At 40.7% G+C, this 16,530-nt stretch overlaps 1 long non-coding RNA gene across 3 annotated transcripts; it reads left to right on the plus strand.

The window, feature by feature from the left end:
* Positions 1–12,146: 12,146 nt before the first annotated feature.
* On the plus strand, positions 12,147–15,976 carry LOC130465911 (uncharacterized). Of its 3 annotated transcripts, XR_008925931.1 has the most exons (5): positions 12,151–12,509; positions 12,658–12,820; positions 12,910–13,031; positions 13,774–13,884; positions 15,714–15,976. It is a non-coding gene; the product is annotated as an uncharacterized lncRNA (long non-coding RNA). The 3 variants fall into 3 exon arrangements; XR_008925930.1 differs by having other exon boundaries at positions 12,147–12,509; positions 12,658–13,031; XR_008925932.1 differs by lacking the exon at positions 13,774–13,884 and having other exon boundaries at positions 12,152–12,509; positions 12,658–13,031.
* The last annotated feature ends 554 nt before the right edge of the window (positions 15,977–16,530 follow it).

Consider the following 16,530-nt stretch of genomic DNA (forward strand, 5'->3'; position numbering starts at 1 on the left):
GTGAACTGGGTGTAGTCCCCTCCATTAAAGGACCAATAGCCCTGTATTGTGATAATAACGGAGCTATTGCACAGGCAAAAGAGCCTAGACACCACCAGAGAGTCAAGCATGTACTTCGTAGATTTCACCTTCTACGAGAGTTCGTTGAAAGAAAAGAAGTCGAGATAAGCAAAATTGGAACTGATGACAACATATCAGATCCATTAACTAAACCTCTGCCGCAGGCGAAGCACAACTCGCACACTGCAGCTATGGGAATCAAGCATATTGGAGAATGGCTTTGATGTCTCTGTTTAATGTTTTAAAGTTTTAGAGTTTAAATCTTTGTAAAACATTATTGGTTAATCATTCACAATAAATGAAATGAATTCATTTTTCCATTTAATTTGTGGTTTATTAAATGATGAGTCCCTTCAATTTGACGATATATTCAAGATAGACTGTCAGGACCAGTCCTGTGACTAAGAAATGTCTATCAAGTGAACTTGAATGTCAAAGGTTGAAAATGGTCCCTAATCGGAGTTTTCTATAAAATTGGACGCATAGAAAACGTTAGACGATTAGAATGCAAGATGACTAGTAGTTCTGTTTCTTGAACTATGTGGACATGGCAATGTCATAATCATTTGCATAGATACTTACTTTGGGAAGACTAGTATCGGACAAGACCTATGAAACTTTACTGTAAGAGATGAAAATCTGTCATAAGTAAATTTCATTAAATTATTAGACACTAAATCCTCAATACCTGAGTGATTTGAGATTACTTGTTTGAGAACTGGTTGCTTTGACGTTGACCAACCGTCGCACCGTAAAAGGAGGCTATAAAGGCAACGCTCAGGTAATCACCTATCCAACGAAGTCTAATCTCAAGATCGCAAGATTGGGATTGTCCTCCCATAAATCGGGATGAGATGCTTAAAAGTTGTACAAAGCCACTCGGAGAGCTAGAAACTGTGAAATGCATGGCCGTGCTCGGATGAATCATAGGCTATGATTATCTGTTTATTTGATCAGTTGAACTCTGAAACCGAGGAACACCTCTGGACGTAATAAGGATGACAACTCTTACCTTATGTTCAAGAGCAAGCATCGAGCGACAAAGGAATTAGGAAATGCACACTTGTCCCTAAGGACAAGTGGGAGACTGAAGGAAATAATGCCCTTGGTCCAAGTATGCATTCTATGTTAAGTCTAATAAATGCGGTTCAGTATTAATTAACAAGTTAATAATTCAGTGAGATCAAGTGAGCTGAATGCCTAGCTAGAGGCCGCTTCAGTTCAAGTGGAATTAATGATATTAATCCACAGCTTACTCTTGACTGAACCCGTAGGGTCACACAAATAGTACGTAAACGGATCAAGTATTTAATGGCATTAAATACTCCATCTATGAATATTCGGAACCGACGGATCTTGGTTTCAGTGGGAGCTAAGATCGTCACAGGCAAGAAATGAATACTCCGGAAACGATGATATTGCCGGAAACGGAAATATGGATCGTATCGGAAATATAAATATTATCCAAGTCGTAGATGTTGCCGGAAACGGAAACATGGTACGTATCGGAAAATATTATCGGAAATGGAAATATTGCCAGAATCGGAAATATTGCCGGAAACGGAAATATTGTCAGAATCGGAAATATTACCGGAATCGGAAAATAATTCCGGAAACGGAAATATTAAATATTTGTTCGAAACGGAAATTAATTCCGGAATCGGAAATATTAAATATTGTTCGTATCGGAAATGAATTCCGGAATCGGAAAATTTAATCGGAAGCGCATCGTACGAATAAGCATCGGACGAGGCCTGCCGGACGAGGCCCAACACGAAGCCAGGCCATCGCCCAGCAAGCCAAGCGCGCCGCACAAACAGCCACGCCAGGCCCAGCGCAAGGCCAGGCCCAGCAGGCTGCGCAGCGCGCACAGCACGCGCAGCGCGCAGCGCGCGCGGGCGCTGCGTGGGCTGCTGCTCGCGCGCACGCATGGGGCCCATCATGGCAGCCGTGCGTGTGTGTGCAAGTGTTTGTGTTCATGCACGTTTCCTAAAACATGCAGAGTTCGGTTAATGATTAAATTCCTAATTCTATTTGATAAATTAATTAAATTAGAGTTCTTGTAGGATTCTAGGTTTAATTAATTTGTATCTGAATAGGATTTCGATTCCCTTTCCATACCCCTATAAATATGAGGCTAGGGCTCACAATTTATAACGAGTTTTAAAAGTATTCAAAAGTGAGTTTTTTAAGAGAAAATTAAAACACACATCTTGCTCATAAAAGTGCCGAAATTTTCTAGTACCTTAAGGGCGATTCTAGTTGGTCAATCTTAAGGCGGATCCGGACGTACTGTGGACTATCTACGGAGGGACGACACTTGGAGTCCTAAAGACTTGTTCTTGTTCGGTTCGGGCGCAGCTAGGGAGGGCACGCAACAAAGAGTATGCATCTAAATTATGCTATATGATTATGTGTAAATAATATGTTGTCATGGGTTAATGGTTGTTTCCGCATGATCTATGTAATGTCATATGTATCATAACCTAACAGTGGCTGCCTACCTCATTGCCCATTGCCCTCGCCCATCGCCCAGCGTGCATGCCTAGGCTTCGAGCCTTGCGTGCCGCCTAGCTTGTTGCTCGCTGCATTTGTACCGCACGGGCGACGAGCTACCTTGCTCGTCGTCGCGTGCCCGCACTATACAACACCCCTTAAGTCCTATAAAAACAAGGGTGCTGGATTTTCCTTCGTTTTACGTCCTATAAAAACAAGGGTGCTGGATTTTCCTTCGTTTTACGTCCTATAAAAACAAGGGTGCTGGATTTTCCTTCGTTTTACGTCCTATAAAAACAAGGGTGCTGGATTTTCCTTCGTTTTACGTCCCATAAAAACAAGGGGTTTTCTCGTTTAGCTAGCCGTGAAAATGAGAATCTTTAAAAACATTTTTTACCTCGTGATTGGGCTTGGCCAGGCCCAATTACACTTTATAGCTTTGATTTCGAAAACATCTGTAGCTACTCCCAATGACAAAGTGAGGGAGTTTCTACACACCTTTAGATCCTTCCAATGACAAAGTGAGGAAGTTTCTATACTATCAGTTGACAAATCCCAATGACACGTGAGGGATATGTCGACACTTCAAGTGATGACCCTTAAGTCAAATGTTATAACTCGGGGGCTCGTGAGACCCTCGCAAAACAGGTCACATACACCATGGCTTGTGTGACGCACTCCGTCTAATACCTTGACCATCGTCTTACTCCAAGACTCAGTCAAAGTGGGGGCTAACTGTAGACACCTACTTTTGTCCCCATTCCCGAAAGGGAAAGGTTCGATGATGAAAGCATAAAATCTCCACTTTACAACGCATCTCCTATAAAATAAATGAATCTCAATTCCCCTTTTCATTTCACCCGAAACCTGCTATTTATGGAAACCTGCTAAAAATAGTAACTGCCGTAAAAGGTAGCTTCTAAAATTGGCAAATCATAAAATATAGAAACCTGTCAGAATTAGGTGTTGCACTCCAACATAAATCCTAAATAAGATAGAAAACTGCAAGAATCCTATTCCTAATAAGATTCGGAAATAAGAGTTACGTATTAATTAAAATCCTAACGAGCCTAGAGTTCGTAACGGGCCCAGACGCATTCCGTCATAAAATTGATACGCGCTAAAAGACTCGAATTAATCTCAAACTCTACGGATTTCAGGAATCCGAATCTGACTAAAGAAAACAGCCCAGACCCTATTTTCAACGCCTGGCTCTGGGCGCCGGAATCTTCGGCGCCTAGGCCTGGGCGCTGAAAATACCTGGGTACGTGTTTTTTCCTAATTCTTTGTGGATTAGAACTCTGAAATTCTATCTTTCCACGAACTCTTCCCTATAAATAGACCCCTAAATTTGACGTGAAAAGAACACACACAACAACACACAATTATATTCTGAGTATTGACTCTAACCCTTAGCCTAAGCCTCACGCCGCGAAATTGTTCACGCGTTCTGTCGCAATCGATCCATAAATCGAAAAGAACGTATCATGTCCCATAATTGAGATTCGTTAAATAAAAAGGAGAAATAGCAAAGTCAAAGTGGTTAGTTTTCTGAGAACCGTGACGCACCTCTCAAGGGTGCGTCGTAATGTGTCCCTTTTCGATGATTTAACTGCTTTCCTCGCCCTTTTTATGAACTGTTAAACTAACTAAATCTGATTGTTCTATCACGCCTAACAAATATAATATTTTTGGGAAATCGGATTATCATGCTAGGTCCCTTAATGCATATGTTGCATGTTGCTAAAATATATGTTGCATATTGCTAAAATAAACTCAGATTAGTTTAATAGTTAACACATGTCCCTTCAATTATTTATGCTGAGCTAGTAAGGACATCCTGCCTCTGGAGTTATCGATGAGCGAAGTACTCCTCTCGGTAGTTACAGTCCCCCGAACCCTCAATCTCTACCTTGCGGGTGTATGTTGAGAGATCCCCACACCAGGGATCACAAAGGAACCTACGGCCGTCGTGGTCAAACATAATTGCACTCCCTTTATGTCACGATAACCGGGTTTTGTCAGTTTTTCTCATTGTCGTTAAAAACTGAATGGCGACTCCTATATTACTAGTCAATTGGGTTTAAACTCACAGGAAATCATATTACACTTGATTGAATAAAAAGAATCGTCACACCCACGAGGGACGAGGTCACGCATTAGCCTCGCTTTTTCGACCCCCTCACAGTGGCGACTCCACTGGGGATAGTGAAGGAAATACTCGTGCTTGTAGGTAACAAAATAGCCGAAGGGTGAAACGATCCTACCCCGCGTTTATTTCCCCATCAAGTTGGGACGACCAGAAAATCAGCATATTAATGTGAACGGGCAGAACCGCATAACGAATCTCGACTCCCTCGGGAGTTGGGACTAAGGATACCTTTTCCCGCCAATAGGGGGGTGCATACGCCGCGCATGTTTCCCACTCGGTACTTGTGCAGGTAGTACACCTATCCCGAACCCAATCGCTCGCTCATTAGGTCCCTCTCGCCTGCATGCCCCCTTAGCTTGCACTTGCGGGTTGGCCTCTTGGGCGAAATTCGTCTGTTGAAGGCACTACCTCGACCGGGGCATGTGTTGGATCTACGATAGAAGCGGTACCAAGCCAGGCGCAAATAAACTACCCATAGAAGCCTATCATAAACTATGTGACATGTTTAACTTTCAAATCCATGTTCGTAATGTAGTTATGTGTAGCGAAATATGTGATTGTGTGTGACAAACTATCCTAGAAAACCAACGACCTTAAAAATTGCCCAAACATTCATAGACTAATTTGCCAAAGAGTTATACCGAAACACGTGTTCCGCAAACCCGAATGATCGCCACAAAAATAAGCGACGCTCGGGATGGCCTGTAACGAATCCCACAAACGATGTTACGCGTAAAGGACGTTATTAGGCAAGCACGCAAATCGAAGTCGCATAAACAGAAGACAGAAAACGAGAACCAGCCAGGGACGCATGTTCAACGCCCCTGGTTGGGCGCCAGAATTTCTCATGCCCCACGTTGGGCGCTGAAGTTGCTGCTTGGCCTTCTGGTCAAGCGCAGCAGCATCGGTACCCGCGCGAAAGGAAAATACGTAGCTGGAATATAAAAAACACAATCCAGGATATGATAGAGGATGAAATAACACCTCTCCCCAACGTTGGCAAATCCAACAACAACAAGATCCCACTCGGTTCTTGTCACATCTCTCTTGACCAACCAGAAAATATGAACTTTGACCCTACGGCGTATATTACGCCCCAAGGTGCACCACTCGCCATGGTCCCTATGGATAAAATCGAGAGAGAAGTGTGCAGTGTGTGGGATGATGATGCTGAAGATGTTTACATGTCTCAAGTATCGGGCCAGGACCTCTTTGCTGAAACTTGGCCCAGATCTGGAATTTTCCATGACTGTCATACTTTGGATGAGGCACCCCACCTCACCAAGACCAAAACAGCTGAAATATTGGACAACCAGGCTCTATGGACATTGTTCAACGAATCGAGGCCTATGGAGAACGAGACTGTGATGACTACCCTAGCTTTACAAGATGAAGGTTTCGATCCAACCCGGTTAATCTCTCCTGCATCAACACTAGAAGAGGTCGAGAACGGATGGGTGAAGACATATTAGTGGGTCAATGCAAAAGGAATGGAATTCAAGATGAGTACCGGTGAAGGACCAAAGTTTTATGAGACTAAACCCCAGGCTTGAGCCACATAGAGCACCATTAGTAAAAAGCGCCTACTAGTTCTTTAGATTGATAGAAAAAAAAATAGAGACTTTAGATGGTCCTAAGGCCCCTTAGAATATAGGTCAATTTTATTTCAGTGTGTTTTCCTTACTTTCCGAATCAATAAAGGCGTAATATTTCTCCTAAAATTTTTATTCTAACATTAAATAAGCACCAAATGTACTTGCAAAATAACTAAAATAAAGAGGCGGCCCACTCTAGGCCCAACAAACGAGGCCCATTTGGTCTTGAAATAGTGTCATGGGAACCAGTTCCCGAAAACCCACAAAATAAACCACACTATCCCATTCATATCCCCAAAACCTAAAAAGCCAACCAGTGTCATCATAAGAGTCAATCCATGCAACCCAAAGAAATCAAAGGAAATCAAATTCAAACAATACAAATGTTGCTTAAAAGGGGAATTACTAAAATATAACCCCCACCAATCCTTCAAAAACGACACGCACTTCAACCCACTTCAAAAGCCTACACAAAGATCTTCATAACTTCCGCACCCTAACCCCATTTTCAAAACTGTTTCGAGTCACGAATAAAAAAAATTAATCCGGACAAAAACGCATTTCACGCTAACAGTAAAAAAAGGCCTCCAAAATAGCCTCAAAATTGACTTTAAATACGAGCAAAATATCAAGGCACAAAAAAGAAATAAATGCAAGAACGTGTGAAGCAAAGCGTCCAAAATTGACCGCCCAAGTCATTTTCAGCGCCCAGGGCTGGGCGCCGAGATTTCTGACGCCCCCGCCTGGGCGTTGAAACTCTCTGCCTGCCAAAAAAATTTCTTTTCAAAAGTGCTCATCATTTTATCCGCACATAACGGAAAAATAACGAACACTTGGGGGGTACAGTACGTATCCAAATAGGCTTACCAAAAATATAGCCATACAAAACATAGTCGAATTTCATTTTTTACGCGACTTACGGCAATAAAACGGCAGATGAAAATAATGATAATACTTCACTCATTTGACCGGTTAAGTAATATGCTACCACCTCAGGGCATATCTACCGAAATCCGGCATAATAGAACTTATTCTAAAGCTAGAACTACGCGCGACCTGATTCTGACAAGATACGTAGGCAATCCTTACCAAGGATTCGGTCCAATAAAAAAAACACATATTCTTTGTGCAAAAGTGTTAGACATATAAAAACATAAAAAAGAGGAGAAACAAAAAAATAAATGAAAATGAAAAATAAAAATACGCCTTTATTGAAAAAATAATAAGAAGGAAAAACAAAGTGCTAAGAATAAAAACAAACACAACTGAAATAAATAAAGGGCACCTACACCCTAGCAAGAACTACACTACTCTAGTTCTTCCGAATCATCAAATAAAGTCTTGTAGAGGGCAATGTTCGCAGGATCCACCCCCACAGTCTTCTGCGCTGCCCCAATATCAATCTCCATAAGAATCGGCTCCTGGACACTAACTTCCAAAGATGTCAAGGCTTCAGAAACATTCTCAGTTATAGCCCGCTCAGCCTCGAGGGCACAAGCAATGGTGGGAGAAGGATTGTTATCATCAACTAGACTAGCCACTGTTTCTACAGACGGCTAAGCCTTCCTAACCCATACATTGTTACGGCGACGATCTCCGCGAGAGCTTGCATTTCTTTTAACAACAGCAGGCCCCTTCATGTTAGGCATCTTTTTAGGCCTGAAACTGGAACGGGGAGGAACTTCCTTTCGCTTTCGATCAGGACGGGCTTTCACAGTCTTAATACTATAGGTACGAGGTCTGGCAGAATCAGGACCCTCATATTTAACACGAATACGAGGTATCAAAAGCTCAGACGGCTCCCCATTTCGATCCTCGGTCCTCACATCTTTATCATCGGAGCTCATCCACAACTTGTAGTTTTCAGAAAGACCCACAAAGCCATTTGTAGCTACGGCCAAACGCGGGAGACCATCATAATACTTGGCCCACGCTAGGACCCGTGTTTGTGAAAAGGTCGCTACCTTAGGTGGTACCGTATCAGATAAGGGGATAGTCTGCCTTAAACCATATTGACGCATGACTCGGTAAGGGAAAATATAAATGGGACGAGATAGCCCCAACAAAGAAACATAAACCGATACATCAGAACCACCTGTCATAGTAGTCAAACCCCACCATGGTACCACCCACTTAATAGAACAAATGCCATAAGTAAAAAAGGAGGTCTATTCGGCCTCGTCCTGGCCTTGGTGCAAGTATTTTCGGTTACCCAAGGCTATAAGGCGATAATGTTTAGGATCGGCAGGAGCTTCCAAAAGTCTAAGCCGTTCCGCAAGCCAAATCTGCAAAAACAGGTACGATCGAATCAAAAGAATGAAAAAATGGTCCCTGGGGCGCAGTTTCAACGCCCAGGACCAGGCGCCGAAAACTCCAGCGCCGAGCCCTGGGCGCTGAAACTCGGCCCCAGGAAAAAAATATATGCAAAAGGGACGTATACGTGCGCAAGGAAAAATCGATCACCTGCAGTAATAGGGGGCTTCCCTTAAAATGTTCGGATTTGGCATCCCTCTTCAGCTCATCCGCACTCAGCAAAGTCTCGGCAACAACCAACGGCATGATAGAATAGCAACTTTCCATCTGGCTAATCAAGGGGATCAACCTTATGTCACCGAACTCACCATTGTTATTCGATAGCAAATAATGATTCAAAAAGAAAATACAAGGGCTCGAATATTCAATTTCTGTTCGGTCATATTCTTACTAGGCCTAAAGTGATGTTTTACAAGTTTCGCCAAGTTAACCTTATCATCTACAACAATTTCAGCAAACATGTTATCATCTAGCCCTAGGAAAACCCTTATGGTTGTTTTACCCTCTTCAATAGTGCCAGGGGTAACAGGAGTAGCATTAGTAGGATAACCAAGGATCGCAGCAAATTCATCGGGCAAAGGACATATTTCGTTGCCCCGAAAGGCAAAAACATGATGATCGGAGTCCCAAAAGCTTAGGGCAACTGCAGAAAGTTATAATCAATATTAATTTGTTGTAAGCCTAAAAGTGCCTCTAAGTGGTATTCTTTTAACAAAGCTTTTTCTGTGGGAGTAAGGGCCCGTAGCCAACGCCTAACAGTCCGTTGGAGTGAGAAAGTAGGGATCGACATGGCAAAAGCAATGAATAATTAAAGCACAACAAAAAGAAAAGAAAGAATTTGAGAGTAGTAGAAAATAGGGACGTATCTAGCCCCTATATATAGCTGAACGCACCCAATGATATCCTGATCCCATTCGGAAACGTGTTAGGAAATCCGAAAGTCAAATATTACCAGGAAAGGACTTTCAGCGCCCACGGCTGGGCGCCGAAATGTTTAACGCCTGGCCTTGGGCGCTGAAAATGCAGCCCAAGGCCCAGATTTCACAAAACACGGAACAGGAAAGGACTTAAGACCGTGTTGCTAAACACGAGGCCCTATTGCAAGTAGGATCAAGCCCAAAGCACCTTTAGCTCCCAAATAAGCAAGAAAAAAATATAACATTAAAACTTGGTCGAAACTTAGACTCGTCTCAGAAAATGCTTATGTACACTTTTCAAAAAAAAAAGTTAAATATCATGGTCATTCTTCGAAACACCAAAAACATGTGTCGTCAAGTCATTGGTTTTCCAAAAAAAATTTTTGTCTGTCAAAGGGTTAATCCGGGCCAAGCTAAAACCGGATGTCGCCTGAAAACTAAAGTCGCACTCCACGGCTTCGCTAAAGTAGCACACTACTATAGAAGGTCTCTCGCACATACGAGCATGACCCCAAACATGATTACAAGATGCGAAAAACAACCAACGAGCCCCAGTGCTTGGGGGCTCGCGAAAAAAATAGACTCCAACGAGGAGCGCGAGATCAAAATCACATTCCCGGACTGCGCCATACACCACATCATGTTTGGATATCTCAAAAAAGAACAACAACAGGTTCGACCTCATCGAAAGGACGTCACTGACACTTGTGCACGGTCCTCTGATCAAAGACCAAGTCGAGCCGTAAAGACTAGCTCAAAATCACGAAAGCAGACGGTCGCAAGACAAAGGTCCGTCTGAGCACGTTGTCAGCCCACGTTCAGGTTACAACTAAATTCGAGCATCCCTCGAAAGAATTCTCTCTTGCAAGAATGAATAAAAAGAAATTCTCAAAAGAAATCACAAAGAACCAAAGAAATAGGAACTTGCCCATCTTCAGTTGGCAAGATCGCGTCACAAACCGCGCGAGTTCCCAAATCGAAAAAACGAATTCAGGGATGTCCACCCTTAGCGGACAGGGCTCGCCCACCTTCACCGGGCGGGGTCTGCGTCACTAGCCGCGCAGGTCCTCAGTTTTCGAAAAATATAATCTTCAAAAATTTCCTCAAAACAACAGGCAGGTTCGCCATCTTTAGCCGGCGGGGTCTATGTAGGTCCTTATTTTCAAATTTCAAAAAAACAGATTCGTCCACTTCTATCGGACGGGGTGTCCACCCTTAGCGGACAGGCTCGCCACTTTAGCCGGCGGGGTCTGCGCCATTAAACCGCGCAGGTCCTTAGTCGCTACAGCGATAACTTTTGCTGGATTTTCCTTCGTTTTACGTCCTATAAAAACAAGGGTGCTGGATTTTCCTTCGTTTTACGTCCTATAAAAACAAGGGTGCTGGATTTTCCTTCGTTTTACGTCCTATAAAAACAAGGGTGCTGGATTTTCCTTCGTTTTACGTCCTATAAAAACAAGGGTGCTGGATTTTCCTTCGTTTTACGTCCCATAAAAACAAGGGGTTTTCTCGTTTAGCTAGCCCTGAAAATGAGAATCTTTAAAAACATTTTTTACCTCGTGATTGGGCTTGGCCAGGCCCAATTACACTTTATAGCTTTGATTTCGAAAACATCTGTAGCTACTCCCAATGACAAAGTGAGGGAGTTTCTACGCACCTTTAGATCCTTCCAATGACAAAGTGAGGAAGTTTCTATACTATCAGTTGACAAATCCCAATGACACGTGAGGGATATGTCGACACTTCAAGTGATGACCCTTAAGTCAAATGTTATCACTCGGGGGCTCGTGAGACCCTCGCAAAACAGGTCACATACACCATGGCTTGTGTGACGCACTCCGTCTAATACTTTGACCATCATCTTACTCCAAGACTCAGTCAAAGTGGGGGCTAACTGTAGACACCTACTTTTGTCCCCATTCCCGAAAGGGAAAGGTTCGATGATGAAAGCATAAAATCTCCACTTGACAACGCATCTCCTATAAAATAAACGAATCTCAATTCCCCTTTTCATTTCACCCGAAACCTGCTATTTATGGAAACCTGCTAAAAATAGTAACTGCCGTAAAAGGTAGCTTCTAAAAGTGGCAAATCATAAAATATAGAAACCTGTCAGAATTAGGTGTTGCACTCCAACATAAATCCTAAATGAGATAGAAAACTGCAAGAATCCTATTCCTAATAAGATTCGGAAATAAGAGTTACGTATTAATTAAAATCCTAACGAGCCTAGAGTTCGTAACGGGCCCAGACGCATTTCGTCATAAAATTGATACGCGCTAAAAGACTCGAATTAATCTCAAACTCTACGGATTTCAGGAATCACTAGTAGAAAAAACCCCTGTTGCAACCCCCTTGTTGCAGCGTACATGTAATAATACGCTTCAACAACCAGTAGGTCAACGCGGGTCAAACTTTATAAAGGGTTGTTGCAGCGTACAAATTAATTGCCCGCAGCAAGAGAGTTTTTTGCAGCGTACAAAGTAAAAGCCCCCTGCAATAGCCCATTTATTTTGCAGCGTACAGATAAAAGCCCGCTGCAATAAAAAAAATTCGCTGCAAAACTAATTAAGAAAAACATTTCGGATCTCAAACCTAAGGACGCTCATACTCCCTCTTCTTCCCTCAGCTTTCCCTGCGTACTCTCTCACCTCCTCATTCTTCTTCTTCTTCATCTGCTCTCTTTCTCTCTCCTAAATCCCTTCTTTCTCCGCCTGAACCACCACCTTGAATTCTGTCGCTGCCCTACCCCCTCCCATCGTCATCCCCGCAGTTCCTTCACTCCACCACACTCAATTTTACATCTTATCTTTCGCTTCAAGAAATTTGAAAGGGGAGACGTAAAAAATGGGAACCCGAGAAGTGTACGAGGAGAAGCTTCGAACTGGAAATGTGTATCACCATGATCCCACCATTAATCCTGGCCTCGGCACCCCTCGCTGCCCCCGTTGTCTCTCTCTCCTCGACTCCGATTCTGTATATTCTCTTTGACCCTTGTTAATTTTTTATTGTTTTATTGTTTTTCTCTGCCTTTTTCTATGCACATAAACTGTTCGATGATTTGTCTCTCAGAAATTTCTTGCATTTCTGACGATTTCCCTTTTTGGGTTTCTTTTTGATTTAGAAAAATGGTGAATGGACAATTACTTCTGTCTTGCACGATGCTACAGCTGTGGTATGCTCTCTCTCTTTCTCTTTGCTTATACCCAGATAAGCCAGACTTCCCCCAATTCTGAGGTCCTTTTCGTGAATTCTCCCCCGTTTTCTCGCCGCGGTTTCTTCCCCAGGTAACTCCCATTTCGACGCTTTTTTCTGAATCCCCCCTTTTTTGTTCTAAGTTTTCTCTAATTCGTGGTTTTTTTGGGTTTTTTGCAAGTAATTGTTGAAATTGGGTGACAATTCGTCTTGGTTTTTGTGAAAATTTGCTCGACTCTTTCTCTCCAAGCATCTGGCCTTCGACCTCAGCCTTCGAACTCAGCCGCCTTCGAAATTGAGGAGGTATAGTTTTCTAACTTTTTGTATTTGTTTTTCCCTAATTTCGTATTTTTAGGGTTTGCTTTCAGTCAATTCTTGATTTTTCCCCTAATTTCGTATTTTTAGGGTTTGATAATATAAATTTTTCTTATTCTTATTTTTTGTGTTACTTGATCTTTTGGTGATACCACATTACAACTATGGGTTGGTTCTGTTTGTTTGTGCTATATTTTCTCTTGCAGTAAGACTTGTATGATGAAATTTCTATCTGTGCTATATTCTTCAATTTGCTAGAAGTTTCCTGTTTCTGTTAATTTGGTATCTTGTCAGGCTCTTTTTTGTTGCAGTCTTCTTGCTCCTATTCCCTTGTGTATTTAATTATTGTTTATATTTTTGGGTATGATGACCAGTGTGGGCAGTTGGATGGAAATAGGATTATAGGCTACTTGAAACTTGAAAGGGTTTTCAGTTTCATGGATTAACAAGTTCTGGTTGTTCATATTGATGAGGTATTGTAAAGCTGTTGATGATATTGTGCTCCACCATTTGATATATCCCGAGTTCATAGAGGCTAAAATATAATAAAAGTTTTTGGTCTTTTTAAGTTTAACCAAGTATTTGCATAGGCCGTTGCTTGGTGCTTAGAGGCATAAGGGTAATGTTTTAGTAATGGTATATTAGTATATATGTATTTTTTATGTATTTTTTAAAATATTAGTTAATTATTTTACGAAAAATACCACAACCTCTGTATTTCTCTCCACAGTTGTAAACTTGTAATAGGGCTATGAGGATCCAGGTCTGTTTCGCCAGCCTTGGACTGCTGTTTTCCGAACACATCTTATTACTGGTGTAACCGAACGCCTCACTCCCAAAGGTTACTTTTTTTTACTCTACCAATTTTACATTTCTTTCTTCACATTTTTATTACTTTTTCTTATGTTTTGCCAAACTCGTTTCTGAAATTTCATTTAACTTTATTGTACCAATAAATTCATTGTCAATCTTTCGAATGAATAATAATAATGTATAATTGCTTACATACTAATTATTTTTTTGTAAGATATGCCTCGGCTAGTAGCTTAGTCGGCCACTCGGAGTGGGTATAAGTTTCTTTTGGGGTAAAAATTAAAAATTAAAAATTAAAAATTACAAATAGAGGAAGGAGCATTCAAACATGTGGCCTACTAAGTATATTTTACACAAGTCCACGTTTTTTACCTTTAGTTCAAGACCTTATTGGTAGAGCGAGTATACTACTAACGAACCTAAGAACTCATTTCGAACTTACTACATGATTCATATGATTAGTTTTAAATTTCCAAGACTCAATCCAATCTATTTATGCACATTTGAGACTTGTTTGGCCATTATAGGTCATATTTAGGCTAATATGACATTTTCGCTCCCAACTTTGAACTAACAAACCTAAAAAATAATTTCAAACTTATTACATGATTCATATGATTATTTTTAACTTTTCAAAACTCAATCCGATCTATTATGCACATTTGAGACTTGTTTGGTCGTTATAGGTCATATTTAGGCTAAAATGAGACATTTTCGCTCCTAATCTTAAACTAAAGAACCTAAAGACTCATTTTAAACCCTTTACATGATTAATATGCTTAGTTTTAAGTTTCCAAGACTCCTTCCAATCTATTTATGCACATTTAAAGCTCATTGGGTCGTTATAGGTCATATTTAGCATAAAATGACATTTTCGCTCCCAACTTTGAACTAAAGAGCTTAATGACTTATTTTAAACTTATTACATTATTAGTATGTTTAGTTTTAAGTTTCCAAGACTTATTCCAATCTACTTATGCACATTTAAGGATTATTTGGTCGTTATAGGTCTATTTAGGCCTAAATGAGACATTTTCACTCCCAAATTTGAACTAAAGAACCTAAGAACTCATTTTATACTTATTATACATTTAATATGCATAGTTTTAACTTTCTAAGACTCATTCGAATCTATTAATGCACATTTAAGGCTCATTGGTTCGTTATAGGTCATATTTAGGCTAAAATGATATTTTCGCTCCCAAATTTGAACTCAAGAACCTAAGGACTTATTTTAAACTTTGTACATGATTAATATGCTTAGTTTGAAGTTTCCAAGACTTATTCCAATCTATTTATGCACATTTAAGGTTTGTTTGGTCGTTATTGGCCATATTTAGGCTAAAATGAGCATTTTCTCTCCCAAATTTGAAATAAAGAACCTAAGGACTCATTTTAAACCTTTTAAATGATTAATATACTTAGCTTTAAGTTTCCAAGACTCGTTCCAATCTATTTATGCACATTTAAGGTTCATTGGGTCGTTATAGGTCTTATTTAGGCTGGATTGACATTTTCGCTCCCAACTTTGAACTAAAGAACCTAATGACTCATTTTAAACTTTTTACATGTTTAATATGCATAGTTTTAACTTTCTAAGACTCATTCCAATCTATTTACGCACATTTAAGGCTCATTGGGTCGTTATAGGTTTTATTTAGGCTATAATGACATTTTCGCTCCCAAATTTGAGCTACATAACCTAAGAATTCATTTTATACCTTTTACATGATTAATATGCTTAGCTTTAAGTTTCCAAGACTATTAGGACATTGTTATTAGTTGCTTGAATGTTAAAGTGTGATATTTAATTTGAATTTAATCTAATGCTTAGTTGAAATTTCTGTTTTTGTAAAGGTCTACACTCCGAGGAATGCGCCTATACTAGTGAGGAAATTGATGTGGTTCGTGAGCAACGGGCTAAGTGTTTTACCCGCAAGTATTTACTATTGGCTTGAGCGCGCTTGATCGAGGTGGTTTAGTTGTTATAGAACAATCGTTTACATTAAAATGTATGCGTACATTGAAATTGGAACGTATATTTGAATGTAGTACGTGCACTTTGGTTTTGGGATATATATATATATATATGTATACAAAACACCAGTTATTATTTTTTATATTTGTTGATCTACAGGTTGCGATATTTTATTTATTGTTGTTGACAGGTTCCTATATTTGGTGTAAGACACCCTAGGTATAGATAAATAAAACTAAAATTTTCCCGCCAAAAGCACAACTTTGTTGCAGGGGGCATATACTTGTTCGCTGCAACAAGTGTGTAAAATTAGGCAAAAATCAAGACTTGTTGCAGCGTACAAAATGATGTACGCTGCAACAGACTGGTTTGTTGCAGCGGGCTTTTATTTGTACGCTGCAACAGACTGGTTTGTTGCAGCGTACAAATAAAAGCCCGCTGCAACAAACCAGTCTGTTGCAGCGTACATCATTTTGTACGCTGCAACAAGTCTTGATTTTTGCCTAATTTTACACACTTGTTGCAGCGTACATGCAAATGTACGCTGCAAAAAAGTACTTTTCGCAGCGTACATTGTACGCTGCAACAAGTCAATACTTGTTGCAGGCCCCCCAGTTGCAGCATACGATGTACGCTGCAACAGGGGTCTAAAAGCCCGCTGCAACAAGGGTTTTTTCTACTAGTGAATCCGAATCT

This window comes from Spinacia oleracea, chromosome 1 (genome assembly GCF_020520425.1).
Source record: "Spinacia oleracea cultivar Varoflay chromosome 1, BTI_SOV_V1, whole genome shotgun sequence".
In the NCBI taxonomy this organism is placed as follows: domain Eukaryota; kingdom Viridiplantae; phylum Streptophyta; class Magnoliopsida; order Caryophyllales; family Amaranthaceae; genus Spinacia; species Spinacia oleracea.